This window comes from Budorcas taxicolor, chromosome 9 (assembly GCF_023091745.1).
Source record: "Budorcas taxicolor isolate Tak-1 chromosome 9, Takin1.1, whole genome shotgun sequence".
NCBI classification, from domain to species: domain Eukaryota; kingdom Metazoa; phylum Chordata; class Mammalia; order Artiodactyla; family Bovidae; genus Budorcas; species Budorcas taxicolor.
In genome coordinates this window covers 82,173,153-82,190,707 of record NC_068918.1, presented here as the reverse complement: position 1 = coordinate 82,190,707, position 17,555 = coordinate 82,173,153, and the positions used below count along the sequence as shown (strand labels likewise).

At 40.9% G+C, this 17,555-nt stretch overlaps 1 protein-coding gene across 1 annotated transcript in view; it reads left to right on the top strand.

Annotated features, from left to right (window-relative positions):
* The window catches only part of LOC128053175 (CNK3/IPCEF1 fusion protein), a 257,177-nt gene that overhangs the window by 182,353 nt on the left and 57,269 nt on the right, over window positions 1-17,555 (top strand). The window lies entirely within an intron of this gene.

Below are 17,555 nucleotides of genomic sequence, written 5' to 3'. Positions count from 1 at the left end.
CTTGCTATGGACACTTGACATTGCTGAGATCTCTACTAAAAAAAGGGTCTCAACTTTAAGAAAAGTTGAGGGTATAAACTGGTTCTGTCCACAGAAGCTGTTTTCATTTCTCCTCCTTCATTATTTTCTTTTCTTCTGACCTTCTCTATGGGTGGGGTGGGCAGGGGCTGGTTTTGGAACCTCTAACCTGTGTGCCAACATTGCGCCACTGAGTGTCTTCTCTTGTTCTTTGGTGTGTACACCGATGGCTTTAAGCTAATGATCCTTGGACAAGTCTTGATAAGAAAGTTGCCTAATTTATCCTGTAATAGGCAGTGGACTTTTGAGATCTATTTTGCAGGCGAGTTTTCTGTAGGAAAGGGCTGAAAATAAAGTTATTGTTAAAATGTGTGATGATCAAAATTAAAAAAAAAAATGTGTGCTGATCCTTCCTGGCTTGAGGCATTCTGAAAACAATGATGTTGTTGAATATTAAGCAGAGACCTTTCACAGAAGAACTCTCTCCACTAATCCCAAGTAGCCAATTGCTGATCTCAGGAGAGCTTGTTTCCCGTTTTGGTTGAGTGAAGGTCAGCAATGGATGTTCTTTAATCTATTAAGGGGAAATCATTTAGAAATTGACCATAAGCCAGAACAGTTCTTTTTATCTGACACCATTCTTTCAAAATGTCTTGTATATGCCCATCTCTTGAGCAACAGAGCTTTAGGGCAAATAACTTTATAAATGTAAAATAAGTGCCCTGTGTGGTTAGAAGGTGAGATTTTCAGCTAAGAAATTTACATTCACTGACCACTAATCGAAAACTTGTGTATCCACGTGACCCAAAGACCTATCCTGTAAGGGTTTGGTTAAACTGCACTCAAATCCAATTCCAGTGCCCTGGAATCGGCTCCCTCTCTTGTGCTTCTAGACTCTGTACACCCCCTCCTCTGTCTCCTGCTCCCAAGTTTATTGCTTTGGTTTCACCCAAAACCTGGTACAAAATTCTTCCCTGAGTTTTATAAAAGTATATATTTTTGAGTTTTAGCAATTTTCTTAAAGATTTGGGAGGTTCACAAGTAAGAACCACCTTGCAGAATACGTAATCCTCCACTGTCTCCTTTGTCTCTCTTTTGTTCTCCTCTCCTGGGTACATTCATCGTCTCCTCCAGCATGGAATGGTTTTATCCAAATTAAGGCAACTTTGGGCTGGGCTCTCACCTTCTATCCTAAGGGATTTTTCCTAAACAAATACAGCTTCCTTCTTCTTCTTCTTCTTCTTCTTCTTTTTTTAATGAGAAAGTTTAAGATTTATTTACTTTAAACTTTCAAATATGCAATACAGTATTATTTACTATAGTCACAGTATTGTACATTACATCCCTATGATTTATTTATTTTATAACTGAAAGTTTGTATTTTTAGTATCTTCACCCCTTTTGCTCACCCCTCAATCTCCACCTCGGACAGCCACTAATCTGTTATCTGCATTTTTGAGCTTAGGTTTATTTCTTTTTTAAAGATTCTACATAAAAGTGAGAGCATACAGTATTCGTCTTTCTCTGTCTAATTTATTTCACTTAACATAGTGCCTTCAAGGTCCATCCACGTTTTCACGAGTGGCAGAATTTCATTATTTTTAGAGCTGAATGTGTGTGTGTGTTAGTGGCTCAGCCGTGTTTGACTCTTTGCAACCCCATGGAATGTAGCCCAACAGGCTCCTCTGTCCATGGGATTCTCCAGGTAAGAATACTGGAGTGGGTATCCAATCCCTCCTCCAGGGGATCTTCCTGACCCAGGGATTGAGCCCAAGTCTCTTGCGTTACAGGCAGATTCTTTATCATCTGAGCCACCAGGGAAGCCCGTTATAGCTGAATAATATTCTATTATTTACATATCTCAGTCAGTTCAGTTCAGTCGCTTAGTTGTGCCCGACTCTGCCACCCTATGGACTGCAGCATGCTCACATTGTTTTGATCCACTCATCCATCGATGAACATTTGGATTGTTTCCATATCTTGGCTATTGTAAGTGATACAGCTTCCTTCTTAATGAAGGTTAATAAATTAGGGTTAATGTAATTTTCTGCTTCTCATTTATAATGTTTTAGGCTTTTGCTTTTGGCTAGTTGTGGCAAGTTACAGTCTGCGTCTTTTATGAAATGAGACGGCTTACTAATTTACTTTTTAATAGTTCTTTAGGAATTTTCTGAGACTGTTGGGAAGATTGGGTGCTGATGGAGCATAGCACATCTGTGGGAAGTAAAAAAGCTCAGATATAAGCCTGGCATTAATTTCCTCATTCAATCGCATTTTTCCTCCAGTATGTTCTTGGTGCTGTTCCTGTCTTCATAGAATTGAATCCCCTCTGAACCACACATGGTTACAGAGTTGGCTTATTTGGCCTCATCAGTTCATTTGGCTTGTTTCTCTTAAGGGAGCAATGAATTACCTATTTTAGGCATTAGGAATCTCATGCTTCCATAGGGACCAGCACTGTTGACGGAGACTTGATGAGAAAGAGAAAAAGGAGGGACCATCAGACCCCCTCGAGGCCCCTTGTCCTCGGTTGCTGTCATACAAACACATAAAGCAATACTCAGGGAGCAAATTATGAATTCGAGTAGAAATAGATTAGCAACATTGAATGGAGATAAACTTATTGTTATCTGGCCAGAGAGTTATCCTATTCAGCTAGTGGTATGTAACAGAACAACCCTTTCAGCTCCCTAATTCTATGCTGTATTATAGAGGAGTCATCTCTACACACACACACACACACACACACACACACCCTGACATCTTAATTATATGTTTGTTTTGGGGAAAAAAGTCTACTCAGTGAATGCTTAATTTAAGAGTCATAGTCCTGCCATCCATGTGAATATCAACTGTGAAGAAAGAGCCAAACACATACCCTCAGGCTGAGAATATTTATTTACTTTAGGCCACTCAAGGAATTCAGACTCAATAAAGTAGCTCCCAAGGCATCTATCCCTTATGAAGAAACTTCTTTTTCTTCTACCTTCCCTGTTACCCATTCTTTTTCATACGGTAATGAAGCTGATGGTTTCATAGCCAGAGCCTCCTCTTATCAAATCAAATGCCTGCCAAATGCCAAGGGAGAGTCGAGGTACCTTTCCTACATGTTTTTTTTAACTCCTCCAAAATACCCTCTGAAGTAGCAGTTGTCACCATATTTTGAACGTTGGGAGAAGGCCGAGACTCAGGGAGCTCACGCACATTCTCCAGGTGATCAGAGTCCTAACGGAGGTAAAACAGATCCCCTTAAGCCCCTTGGACTTCTCAGCCCCAGGTTTTGTCCTATGCCAACCTGATTCCATGCAGGGACCAGGATAAGCTTGGTCCCATGTGGTTCCCTGCTATTGTCTGCCTTCAGGGGGGCTCAGAAGGAGCAACTCTGGAAGTGAAACGTGAGGCTGGGCTTATGCGCAAGTTGTGGCAAGATGCTGCTGTTGTGGCATCCCTCTGCTTGCCTCTCTTGTTACCTGACAACCTGAGGAGACAGCACCCTCACCTCTCTCGGGGTTTTGTTATTGTCGTTACCTAGAAACCGACACATGGTGTACTTCCTTCTTCCACCGCTCTTTGCTGCTTTAGAAAATGCTACGCAGATTTTCTTGAGAAAGGTCAAGTCCAGACACTCATCTATTGCTTTTCACACCCCATCTTACTCGCACAGAATCTCATGCTGCACACAAGAATTTATGCCATGTTTCACAAAACCATATTCAAGTTGAACAGCCTTAAAAATCCAGGCTGTTTCAAATCCTGGATTGAAATCCACACAAGTGCTTTTCCTTACCCCTAAAGTGCCAGTTCATTTCCTGGCTCCTGATAATCTCCTGGCCTGTATCTGTCTTACTCTCCCCACCCTCTACACTGCCACCCAAGCTGCAACTGCAGAACTAATTTTAATTCTTTATTAATGGCATGTATGCCAGCTCTCTCTGTAAGCCTTTTCATATGCTGTTTATTGGCTCAGATAACTCTTTGTCTTCATCCTGTAAAGTCTTTCTCCCACTCAATCCCATCAAGCTTACTTCTCCTAAATCAAATTTTAGGTTGAGTAGCTGATCCACTTAGTGTCCTTGAATTCCCTGGTGGCTCAGACGGTAAAGCGTCTGTCTACAATGCAGGAGACCCAGGTTCGGTCCCCTGGAGTAGGAAATGGCAATCCACTCCAGTACTATTGCCTGGAAAATCCCATGGACAGAGGTGCTTGGTAGGCTACAGTCCACGGGGTCACAAATAGTCGGACATGACTTCACTTTCACTTTCACTTAGTGTCCTTACCTTTCCTCTGACCCAGATTAGGCCACCTCTTCTATGCCCACGGAAGCCTATGCTTAATACTTATTACACTTATCTTCCTCTTTTGTACATCTTGTTGTGTGTATTTAGTCGCTCAGTCATGTCTGATTCCATGTGACCCCGTGGACTGTAGCCTGCCAGGCTTCTCTGTCCATGGAATTCTCCAGGCAAGAATACTGGAGTGGGTTGCCATGCCCTCCTCCAGGGCATCTCCCCAACTCAGGGACTGAAGCCTGGTCTCCCATATTACAGGCAGATTCTTTACAGTCTGAGCCACCAGGGAAGACTGTACATCTCGTTAGTCTTGCTGTTTTGCACTACTGATAATAATCTCTGTAGAGCAAGACTGAGTATATCTTTAGCCCCTTAGGCAGTGTCTGACACTTACTAGGCACTCATGTTGTATTTGTTGATTTTATAAATAAACAAGATTTAGGAATCACCAGTATTTATCTTACCTGTGGGGGTTTTGAGAAATGGGCTGGAGAGTAAAGATGGCTTTTGATGGAAAATGATTTTCCAGTAGAATAACATCTATTAAAAAAAAAAAATAGTCACACCTAGTCACGTCTATTCTTAAAAATACAGGACAAGATCCAATTTGAGACTTGCTAGGTTTCCATGGTCCCAAATAGGTCCCACACAGCTGCTTGCTCCCATTTTGTTAATGTCTTACTACAGTTTATTTTATTAGATTCTTTCTAACCATGGCCTCTGGCTGAAAACAAGGGTTTATTGATCCAGATCACCAGGTTGGGGCAGAAATGTTGAAAGAGAGAAGAAGACTTCCCAGGGAATCCCCTCCACTCGAGCTTTTCACCTGGATTCCAGGCACGTCTGAAAAGTGATGTTTGGGATCAGCATTTTCCCTCTGGAGGAGGACAGACAAAGTTTTGAATTATTGTTTTCTTTCAGGCGTGTTGCTATGAAATAGTGACAGGATAGGTCCTAAAGTTGTGATTACTTATTGGTGAAAAGTATCATATTTTTTCAGCTTTTAAATTTTCCCTTCTGCTATAACTTATTTTTCTTTTCTAAGAATTCTTCATTAATATGTTGTGGATTTTATTTATACCCAAGACTGACCATATGGTAAATATTATATATGTTATTTTGTTATATAACCCACTTAAAATCAGTGAGGTTCTTAAACGTTTCTACTCACAGAGAATGTAATCATTTTGATGGCGTATCTTCTTACTTTATCTAAGAGCATATGTGAGCTATCAAAATTCATCAAGGGAACATATGCATCAGGCTAGTATAAAACTTGGAGGCATTGCCTAAACAATTTAGGCTTTAATTACAAAGCACAGTTTAATATTAATTACAGATAACAGATATTAAAATTCTCTTTCTAAATGAGCCAAACATGAAAAGTTTATCATCTATCCTTCCATTCATCCACCTCCCCACCCATTTATATATCGTCCCATCAGTATTTATTGAGGACTTGAAAATAATTTAGACTAACTAGTTGATATAGATGTTATAAATGTAGAATTACAAATAAATTACAAATAAATGAATTGAGAGACTGCAATTCTTCACTCTATTACGAGCTTAGAGACTGGTGGACACAAAAAGACCTGTGTAAATGACCTGACCAAAGAAAAATTGGTGAAGAAAATGGCTCTGAGAGTGAGCAATACAGATGAATTCTATAAAATTCAGGGTAAAGGGAAATATTTTGGGTTGAATGTGGGAGAGTTCTGCCAAGCAACTTTTATTCCTGGAAGATTCTTCTCCCTTTCTATCTAGGAAGGTGTGTTTTCCCTTATCTCATCATTTTCCAAAGCTGTGTGATTTCCTTGGTCAAAGAAGCCAGCCTTCTTTACTGGATAAACATAATTTTCACCAACAAAAAAACATTATTCTTGTGGATTGCAGTAAATTTAGAAAGTCTTCATGGAGAAGATTTTCTTAGGATCAGCCTTGGAAGACAGTTTTTATTATTTTTGTTTTTTTTAAGGACAGAGGGTAGGAGGTTGGGCATTCCAGTCTGGGGACTGATGTGAACAAAGAAATGAAAATATAAATGAACTGTGCCAACCCATTGTGTTAGGCATTATACTGAATTCTCATACACCCTGGCAAGATAGAGTTTATTATTCCCATTTTTCAAGGCGTTTAATGCAGCTCAGGGAATTTAAGTAACTTGCTCAAACCTGCTTAAGGAATAAGTGGTAGGACTGGAATTCGGAATAAGATCTACCAATACTAGTGCCAGGCTACATGACCTCCCCGTTTAGAGGTGAGCCAGGATCAGCAAGTGTGGCCCTAAATGCACATGGTAGGAATGTGGATTTGGTCAGTGGGCAGTAGGGAGCCACTGCAGATACTTGAGTCTGAAGGTGACCTCATGAAATTGGCTTGTGAAAATACCAACCGCACAGTAATATAGGGGCTATGTACTGTGCTGTGCTCAGTCGCTTCAGTCGTGTCTGACTCTTTGTGACTTATGAACTATAGCTTGCCAGGCTCCTCTGTCCATGGGACTCTCCAGGCATGAATACTGGAGTGGGTTGCCATGCCTTCCTCCAGGGGAGCTTCCCAACCCAGGAATCGAGCCCATTATCTCTGGTGTCTCCTGCATTGTAGGCCTTTTCTTTACCCACTTAGCTACTTGGGAAGCCCATTAACACACTAAGACCTCCTAAACCTTTTTTCCCACTAGCTCATGCTATCAGAAGGCGGAGAAGCAAACCTACAGATCTGTCTCCTGACTGCCTTCATAAGGCATAGTCTGTTATCCGCTGCACACAGGCCTCCTGAATGCACGGTTTCTCCAGCCCAGCAGAGCCCCTTAAACTGCTGCTGTAAGTGACATTTGCAATAAGCAAGGGCACCAGTATAAAGACAACACTAATGGAATACTGTCAGAGCAGCATGTCACATACTCCCATCAAGTATAGGATGTGGAGTGAAGAACAGAACCAGGAGAAATCATGTCAGAGCAGGGCTGGTAGGCAGTGCAAGTGGCCTGTGTAGGAGCGTCCTGTGCACCAGCAGGAAGCCAAGAGATGCACCCCATACCATGTTTCTACCAAGAAATGGGAAGAATGGGGTCTGACAGGAAAACATTCTGTCCCTAAGTAAAAGCAGAGCTTGGTTCATGGACTCTGAATGCACATTTATGGCATAAAAGAGTTTCAATTCTCTATCTTCATAAAGCAAAAATCTCAAGTCTTTGTGGTTGAGTTTTACGTTAACTGGCACTTTATTTTGCTTAAAAGCTAAACATTATCAGTTTGAGAAGAAATCCACTGTGATATATAGATCTCCCCATTTTAATTCTAGGGTTTCTTCTTTTGATCCTTGGTAAAATATTCTTTATCTAAGAAACAGAATAGATACATGTTCAGTTCAGTTCAGTTCAGTCGCTCAGTCATGTCCGAGTATTTGTGACCCCATGAATCGCAGCACACCAGGCCTCCCTGTCCATCACCATCTCCCAGAGTTCACTCAGACTCCCGTCCATCGAATCCATGATGCCATCCAGCCATCTCATCCTCAGTCGTCCCCTTCTCCTCCTGCCCCCAATCCCTCCCAGCATCAAAGTCTTTTCCAATGAGTCAACTCTTCACATGAGGTGGCCAAAGTACTGGAGCTTCAGCTTTAGCATCATTCCTTCCAAAGAAATCCCAGGGTTGATCTCCTTCAGAATGGACTGGTTGGATCTCCTTGCAGTCCAAGGGACTCTCAAGAGTCTTCTCCAACACCACAGTTCAAAAGCATCAATTCTTCGGCGCTCAGCCTTCTTCACAGTCCAACTCTCACATCCATACATGACCACAGGAAAAACCATAGCCTTGACTAGACGGACCTTTGTTGGCAAAGTAATGTCTCTGCTTTTGAATATGCTATCTAGGTTGGTCATAACTTTTCTTCCAAGGAGTAAGCGTCTTTTAAAACATGAACCACTGGAGAACGAAATAGGAAATCAAGAAAGATTTAAGTTTTGGGGGAAATCAAGAAAGATTTAAGTTTTGGCGGCCCTTGCTTTTTTTGTAAGTTCTTTAAAGACTGCAGCAGAATAAAAGGATTGCTGGCTCCGAGTCTGCTAGAGATAACAAGTGATGAAACTAAAAACAAACAAACAAACCTACCTCCCCAAACCAAGTCACCTCAGTTCCTTGCCCTGCCCCACAATAAAAAACACGCGTATCTTTAGTAGCAGTTCAGAATTCATCTTTATCGCCTATCTGCCCCATCAGTGGAAGTATAAAGTCATGATTTTTTTAGACTTCCAAATTTTTGTATATAGAATATAAACTTGTATTAGATGACAACTGATTTTTTTAAATTCAGGTAGAGAACCCAAAGCAATAACTTTTAACTAACACCTTCTCCATTTTTTGATTACTGTTCAACTTGCTGCTGCTGCTAAGTCACTTCAGTCATGTCCGACTCTGTGCCACCCCATAGACGGCAGCCCACCAGGCTCCCCCGTCCCTGGGATTCTCCAGGTTCAACTTGCTACTGTTTAGCAAAAAGCAAAATTTTCGTCTTGTTTACTTCAAATCTTATTGCTTTACAATTGTGGCATACCCTCCATTAAAAATAAAAAGATGAAGCAGTGAATCCAGTGATTGATTTAACATGGCTTTCATTGGGAAAAGGGGGAGGGGAAAGAGGGGTCATGATGAAGAGGAGACCAATAGACAAAAAAGGTAAATTAAACATACAATGGTTTTCTTTAAAAAAGAAGAAGAAGAAAATGTTATTTTCAACAAAAGGGGGAAAAAGCATTGAAAGCCCATGAGTCAAGCCATAGCCAAAACCATATTCTATTTTAAGTAGGTTTTCTTTGTTTTCCCTCTTTTTTTTTTTTCTTTTTAAAAAATAAAATCTCTCCCCAAACCATCATCACTTTTAATCTTCCCCAGACTGGGCTTCATCTTCAGTCTGGGGAAGATGATATAGGGGCTATATTGGAGCAATATAGGGGCTCTGATGATATAGGGGCAATAGAGGATGATATATATAGCCTATAGGATGATATAGGGGCAATATAGGGGCTATATTGGAGAATAAAGGAGCTTTCAGAGGGTCAGTTAGGAGATGGTGACAAAATGCAGTTGTTGAAATGTGAACTCCTAAACTGGAGGGGAAACTAAAAATTTAGGACACACTACACGATAAGTGGGGCTTTCCAGGGGGCATGAGTCACAGAGAAGTGAGTGAAAGTTGCTCAGTTGTGTCCAACTCTTTGTGACCCCCTGGGCTATACAGTCCATGGAATTCTCCAGGCCGGATTCACTAGAGTGGGTAGCCTTTTCCTTCTCCAGGAGATCTTCCCAGCCCAGGGATCGAGTCCAGGTCTCCTGCATTGCAGGCAGATTCTTTACCAGATGAGCCATAAGGGAAGCCCAGAAGTCGTAGAGAAGGGAAGCCAAGGGAAGTCATAGAGAACCAGCCTGCCAATGTAGGAGGTGTAAGGGATGCGGGTTTGATCCCTGGGTTGGGAAGATGCCCTGGAGGAGGGCATGGCAACCCACTCCAGTATTCTTGCCTGGAGAATCCCATGGACAGAGGAGCCTGGAGGGCTACAGTCCATAGGGTCACAAAGAGTAGGACACAGCTGAAGCGACTTGGCATGCACTCACACAGTTAGCAAGGGAAAGGTATGTGGAGCGCTTGATATAGGACACAAAATATTTGAAGCTAAAACGACTCCAAGTTTTAAAGCCTGGGGAGACTAGGAAAATAATATGAAAATTGAGGAAGGAAAAGTTTGTTGGTAAAAACGTGAAATTTCACTTAGACTCATTGTCAGTGACTTTTCTGGTTTATTTTAGTTTTGTACACTCTTTGCATAAAATTACTAGGAAACCCATGTTCTTTAGTATTAAAGTAACCAATTATTGATGCCTTTTGTGCTATTGCATCAGTGATTCAAGGGAGCCCAGGGACCCTGGGCCTCATACAGAAAAGGGTGAATCGCCAACTCTTTATTTCATAAACACTTTTGGTAAACTGGTGAGGTTTGTGTGTTAATATAGGGTTTAAGGGGCTTCCCTGATAGCTCAGTTGGTAAAGAGTCTGCCTGCAATGCAGAAGACCATGGTTCGATTCCTGGGTTGGGAAGAAGTGATGGAGAAGGGATAGGCTACCCACTCCAAGTGAAGTCTCTCAGTCGTGTCTGACTCTTTGTGACCCCATGGACTGTAACTTACCAGGCTCCTCAACCCACAGGATTTCCCAGGTAAGAATACTGGAGTGGGTTGCCATTTCCTTCTCCAGAGGATCTTCCCAACCCAGGGATTGAACCCCGGTCTCCCGCATTGTAGTCAGACGCTTTACTGTCTGAGACACCAGGGGAGTCACCCTCCACTCCAGTATACCTATTATACAGACCTTGCAGTTCCTTGAGAATTCAACCTGCCAGCCCGAAGGTGACTGACTTTCCCCCTCACTGCCTGAATGGTGCCACGTGTCTGCAGGTTCAAGTAACCGTGACTATATCAGAGTTTTCAGTATTCAGCTGTTTATTTAGGTCATGTGAATTTTGGAAGATCTTAGGTTTGGAAGGGATTTTTCTTGGAATCGGTTTTATGAGAATCTCTACAGAAAAGACTAATATGGTTTTTAGATTAAACTGAACATACTTTTGCAGAAAATGTTACTTGAAAGCCTGAATTTCTCTTTTTATGAGAAAACTGCTCTGAAAGTTTCACTCAATATAGAGCACCTTTTTTTTTTTCCCCCACCATAAGAAAATAAGAAATGGGTTAATTCTCCCTTTGAAAGAGTTGTTGATGTTTTCTTAACTTTTTTTAGTAATCACTTATTAACATAGATTTTGGGGAAGATGTCTGAACAAGTTTAGCATAGGTTGAAAAAAAATCTGTAAGAATTTATATTGCAATCAGAGCTTATTATATTCTTTTTTTCCTTTTCCCCAGTATAATGGGAACTCCTGAGGGCATATTTTTTTTTTTTTTAATCTCTCTGGTTTAAACTGTTTCTAGAGACTTCCCTGGCAGTCCAGTGGTTAAGACTCTGGGATTCCACTGCAGGGGGCATGGGTTCGATCCCTGGTCAGGCAACTAAGATCCCATATGCTGCCTGGCGTTCTGCAGTCCATGGGGTCACAAAGAATCAGACATGACTGAACAGCAATGCTGCATGGAGCAACCGAAAAAAAAAAAAAAGAAGTCAGTGTTCAGCATTCAGAGTTATCCTCTGTGAATACTGGTGACCACCTTGGTCTTGGGATATCACTGAATGTATGGAGTAAATGGCACACCCAGAAAGTGAAAAAAAGCGCCCCAAACCAGAAAATTGTGTCCCTGGAGCCTAGAACCAGTAGGCATAGAATAGGCACCAATCATTTTTTTAAGTACAATTACTTAATTATCACATTATGTAATTGTCAATTATTTATATAAATCAGTTAATCAAAGCATATTGAACACCTGATTATTCCTGGAGTTCTACCAAACAAGATCCTTTATGAATGATGGGCTTCTAATTTGTTTGATCTCTGCATTCATTGTTTTAGCCAAAAACCAGCTTCTGAGAGTATCCCATACAAAATTCCAGTATTTAACAATGCTTCTTCAGTGAAGGCAATTCAAACCACTTAAGTAAAATGGATACACTTGTTGCCAACCCGTGTTCCTGGAGTGTGTATGGGAAAGGAGAATGGGAAGGTGAAATGTGTGGACAGGTCCACATAGGGCAAAAGAATTTTTAGCAGCTGGAAGTGAGTGGTTACCCTCGGATGATGACTTGAGTGAAAGGAGAAAAACATGAGTTTAGGTACCACTTGAAAGCCTGAATTTAGGAATGACTGAAGACTTTTTGAATTCTTTTCCTTCCCTCATTATAATTCAGGTATGTGGAAAAGATCTTTAAAATGGATGCTTGGTTTTGATTTAATGTATTTGTTGTCTGTGATACTATCACCGTGTCTTAACATTTATTTTCCTTGGTAGGCCGCCGAATGCATTTCTAAAATAATAGCTCTCCACCCATAGCTTTATTTATTAAAAATTATATTGGAGTGCAGTTGCTTTGTAATATGCTAATTTCTATTGTATAGCAAAGTGAAGCAGCTAGAAGGTATACTTGGGATTGACATCTATACAGTATTGATACTAGGGTAAAATAGATAAGTAGTGAGAACTTACTGTTTAGCACAGGGAACTCTACTCGATGCTCTGTGGTAACCTCAATGGGAAGGAAATCCAAAAAAAAAGCAGAGACGGGTACACCGTGGCTCCCAGGGCAGCCTGTAACCGAGGCAGGCTGTCCTTATGACTTCTTGTTGCTAAATTCACACAGTGTGGGAACAGTTGCTGATATTGCCAATGTTATTTTCCTTTCAATTCTTTCCAAACTTTGCCAAAGAAGTTGTGAAATACCGAGGCTGTGAAATATTTCACCTGTCGTCTTGTCCTCAGGGCAGGTCCACTATATTTGGACACGGTTGCTTTGACGGAGGACCCCAGGGTTCATGACGTAGGTTGGGCTGTCTGAGGATAGTCCTCAGCTCGTGGCAGGGACTGCAGTGCCCTCGGGAGAACAGCGTCCTCTCCTCTCCTCTCCTCTCCTCTGGCGAGCAGTGCCTAGTGCTTCTGCTGGTGTTTCCACAACCTTTCTCTGTTTTATTTCATCTTTTTTTGGGTGGACTCCAGCTTCTTGCTTCTCGGAAATTTAAAGAATTTTTTAAATGCCTCAAATAATTAAGAAGATGGTTTAAAATGTCAGACAGATATGGAGAGAAACAGAAAGAAATGAATGAATTAAGATCATTTATTTATTTAAATGAATTATGATCCCATGACCTTGATGCAAGCACTCCAAACATTTTGGTGTATGTGTTGGCAAACATTTTTCTGTGTTTCCCAAAAATACAGTTATACCATACATTAGATCATAACTTGATTTTTTCACTAAGCAATTATTACAAAAATATTTTCATGTCTATATACTCTATATATATATCCACAGCATCATTTCTCATGGCTGTGTTACATATGGATATATTATAGTTCATTAATGCATAGAATTTGAAATCAGAAATCTTGGTTTTTAAAATTCTTTAAAATGGCTATCACGAAATAGTATTTACAAACACGCATATACTAAGTTGAATGTAAAGCAACATGTGTTTAATTTATAGTGTGTGTTTAATATGGGCTTCCTGGGTGGTGCTAGTGGTAAAGAACCCACCTGCCAATGCAGGAGACGTACAATATGTGGGTTCGATCCCTGGGTCAGGAAGATTCTCCTGGAGAAGGGCATGGCAACCCACTCCAGTATTTTTGCCTAGATAATTCCATGGCTAGAGGAGCCTGGAGGGGGCTCGCAAAGCACCAGACATGACTGAAGCGATTTAGCATGCAAGTGTGTTTAATATATGTGCATTTATATAGTCATTGGTATGCATATAAATATATTGATAGGTGAGTGTGAGTGTGTGTGTGTGTATCTCGGTTATTCTTTTAAATGAGCAGGCAGGAAAGTGAGTTTTGCCAGCATGGGTATGAAGGACAAATGTCACAGGGTCCATAGTCCTGCCCTTTCATACTAAGCTGTCTCATCCTAGGTCAGTGATGTAACTCAGTATGCATTCATTTTTCTTATAAGTACATTTTGACCAAGAATACTGTCCCTATGTAATTCAGAGTGGTTGTGAGAAGATTAAACGCATTTTAAGGCAATATATAAAAGATCAAAGGAATACACATCATGGCAAATTTGTGTACACTTTAGATGAAATGTGTGTGTACAGCATTGTGATTTTAGGATGCAGAAGGGTTGTGCTGAGGATTTTCAAGCACTGGAAATGTTGGCTTTTGTTTTGGCGGCAATTGCTGTCATGTGCTAGAGATTCTAAAAATACTCCTACTGAACCTGTGTAAAGGGTGATTTTTAAGCCATGAAACAGGAAAGTGAACTAGGAGGCCCTGGGGGGATTCTTCAGCACAGTAGTTCCTAACCTGGAGTAAGAGCTTAGGTAATATGTGATTTAGTGATGAGGGCTGTGTGCACAGTTTCCAAACAATAGAATGAGAAGTGACCCATGGGATGAGCTGAACTTTTGGTTAGATTTGAGGATTTTCCTGAGAAGTCATTATTTGAAGATATATCGTTCCCTGCAGAGCAAGCTTTTAAGGTCCAAGGGACCAGATGCTTCTACTGACAAGCTAGCTGATAAACTCATCTGTCATCCTGCTGCTGTGTCTGGTTTTCCATAAAGCGTGTTTCAAGCACATTTCGAAAGGAAGCTATGCAGTGGAAGTGAAAAAAAAATATATATATGTATATAGAATATTTTTTAAAGGAGCCAGAATTTAGAACTTGTTGGAAACAATGTCTTCAAAAAGGACAAATGGGACTTCCATGGTGATTCAGTGGTTAAAACTCCACGCTTCCAATGCAGGGGGTGAGGAGTGTGGGTTCGGTCCCTGATAGGGGAACTAAGATCCCACATACTGCACAGCATTCTCCCCACCTCCCAAATAAATGGAAAGGACACAAGGAAATGACATCTTAGAGTTGAAGTTGGCCCTAGATTCAAAATCAGGGGGATGGGCGCTCCTCTGATGCTGTAGTCACTCATCAACCTAGGCCAACCCCCGACCTTCTCTGGGCCTTCTTTCTTATCTGTTAGACTGGAATGTGACTCTCTGGCTGTTCCCTGGGAAAGAGGCAGTCTCATGAACAGTGTGTTAACCACTGATATTTTCCTATTGGAATCTTAAGAAACTTACTGTGGCAAATGCATTCTCATCCTTCACTGACAAATAATGATTTTCAGAGGAGTATCACCACATTTTTTGGAATTTATTTTTCAAAAATTGTGGTACCTCAAACATTACATGCAGTCTCCTGTCTTAACCGTTTTGAAGGGTTCAGTTCAGTGGCATTAAGTATATTCACATTATTATGCAACTATATCCAGAACTCTTACCGTCTTATAAAACCACAATGCTATTTTCACTGAACAGTAACTCCTGTTTCTTCTTATTTCCACCCCTGGAAACTACCATTCTACTTTCTTTCTTCATGAATTTGACTATTCTTGGTACCCTATTCAACTGGAATCAGGCAGTATTTGTCCTTTTGTGACTGGCTTATTTAACTAAACATTAATGTCTTCAAGGTTCATTGCATCATAATGTGGCATGTGTTAGAATTTTCTTGCTTTTTAAGACTGAATAATATCCCATTGTATGTGTAGACTACATTTTACTTACCCGTTCATATCTACTGATGGCCACTTAGATTGTACCCACCTTTTGGAGACAGTGAATAATGCTGCTGTGAATATGGGTATACAAAAGTCTTTTTGAGACCCTTCTTTCAATTCTTCCGGCTACATACCCAGAAGTGAAATTGCTGGATCGTATGATAATTCTATTTTTAATTCTTTGAGGAACTGCCATACTGTTTTTCTTTTTTTTAATGGTGGCCATTTTACATTCCCACCAGTGACGCACAGGGGTTCCCTTTTCTCCACGTCTTCACCACCATTTGCTATTTTCTGGTTTTTTGTTTGTTCTTGTTTTTGGATAGTGGCCATACTAGCAGATATGAGGTAGTGTCTCATTGTGGCTTTGATGTGCAATTTCCTAATGGTTTGTCACCTTGAATATCTTTTCATGTGCCTTTTGGGATATCTTCTTTGGACAACTGTCTCTTCCCAGTGGAGTCTGTTTAGCTGTGGCTGAGCAGTAACTTAATGGCACTCAAGAAACTCATGAAAGCAGTTTGAAGAGATTTAAAATTTTCTGGAGTATTGGAAGATTTAATATGCATGGTGTGAAGGCACGATTATGTGCTATAATAACTGTGATTTTGAAACAATATGCCTTATTTTTCTTATTTCCCCAAAATTTCTAACATTGAAAGCAAACACAGCAGACTTCAGATTTTCTTAAATGATGTTCCTATGTTTATTCTTCCCTCACTCTTCTCTAGCCATGGATGGAAGATGAACTCTATTGGGAAACAAGACACGTAGCTTATTCTGTAATAGTGACATTTAGTCAAATGTCTTCCTGTTCATTTAAAAATTTTCCTTCCTGTTTAGTGTTTTTTCTTCCCTTTTTTTTTTTTTTTCCCCTGAGTATGCTGCCGAATAGACCAACTCTAAGTAGGTGGAAGTAATAGCGTCTCTAGGGTTTTAAGGCTTCTAAAACACTGGTGGGAGTGCTGGATGTGGAAGATCACGAATGGCCTTCTGTGCTAAGGCTTGTGCCCTGTGGGGAAGATTTTATATTATAGAGAACAATAATAGAAGATTCTTTTATGCTAAAATTTCCACCTTGCTCTGATAATGACATTTCAGAAGATAATGACTACCTTTGTATGTCAGCCTGCCAGAAAATTCACTGGTAACTTAATTTCATTAAAACTATGATTTCATAGGGAGAGAATGGAAGAATGTTTAAGTAAGCAGGGCTAGCTAGGATTGCTGATTTATAGATCATAGAGTGAGACGCCAGCCACTTGTGTGTGTGCGTGCTTGGTCAGTAAATTATATCTGACTCTTTGAGACCCCATGGATTGTAGCGCACCAGCTCCTCTGTCCATGGGATTTCCCAGGCAAGAATACTGGAGTGGGTTGCCATTTCCTTTTCTGGGGATCTTCCCAACCCAGGGAACAAACCACGTCTCTTGCATCTCCTGCACTGCAGGCAGAGTCTTTACCACAGCACCACCTGGGAAGCCCGTGGTAACCACTTAAATATGATCTAATATGATAATGAAAGAGTCATATCCTTAGGCGATTTTTAAAAGGAAATCATGAAGAGAGCTTCAGGTGCAGAGCAGATGGGCTGTTCGTGAGCAGGAACCACTAGTAGGAACACTTTCTGTGAAAGGAATAGCATCATGGTTTAGATTTCCCAGAAGCAGACCCTGAGAGAAGATTTAGGTGCAAGTACTTTATTTGGGAAGTGATACCGGAAATATTTGGAAAGGAAATGAGGAAGTGAGAAACTGTGGAAAGTTAGCTGATAAAGCTCTCGAGCATGCAGATCATGACTGTGGGTAACTAAAGCTTAATTCTGCTGGGGAACTCTGAGAGCCTGTGAGAAAGACACACCTCTGAGTTTTCCTCCCAAGGGACAGGGACCCTGGAATATTTATACACCAAGTCGCATCAGTCGTTGGTTGTCCTAGGGGCAGTGCGCCCCTGCACAGATGGGGAGCTGGAATCTCGTAGCCAGAGAAGCCTCCCACAAAGAGATGCAAGGGCCAGCAGTGCAGTCTAGCCAGTG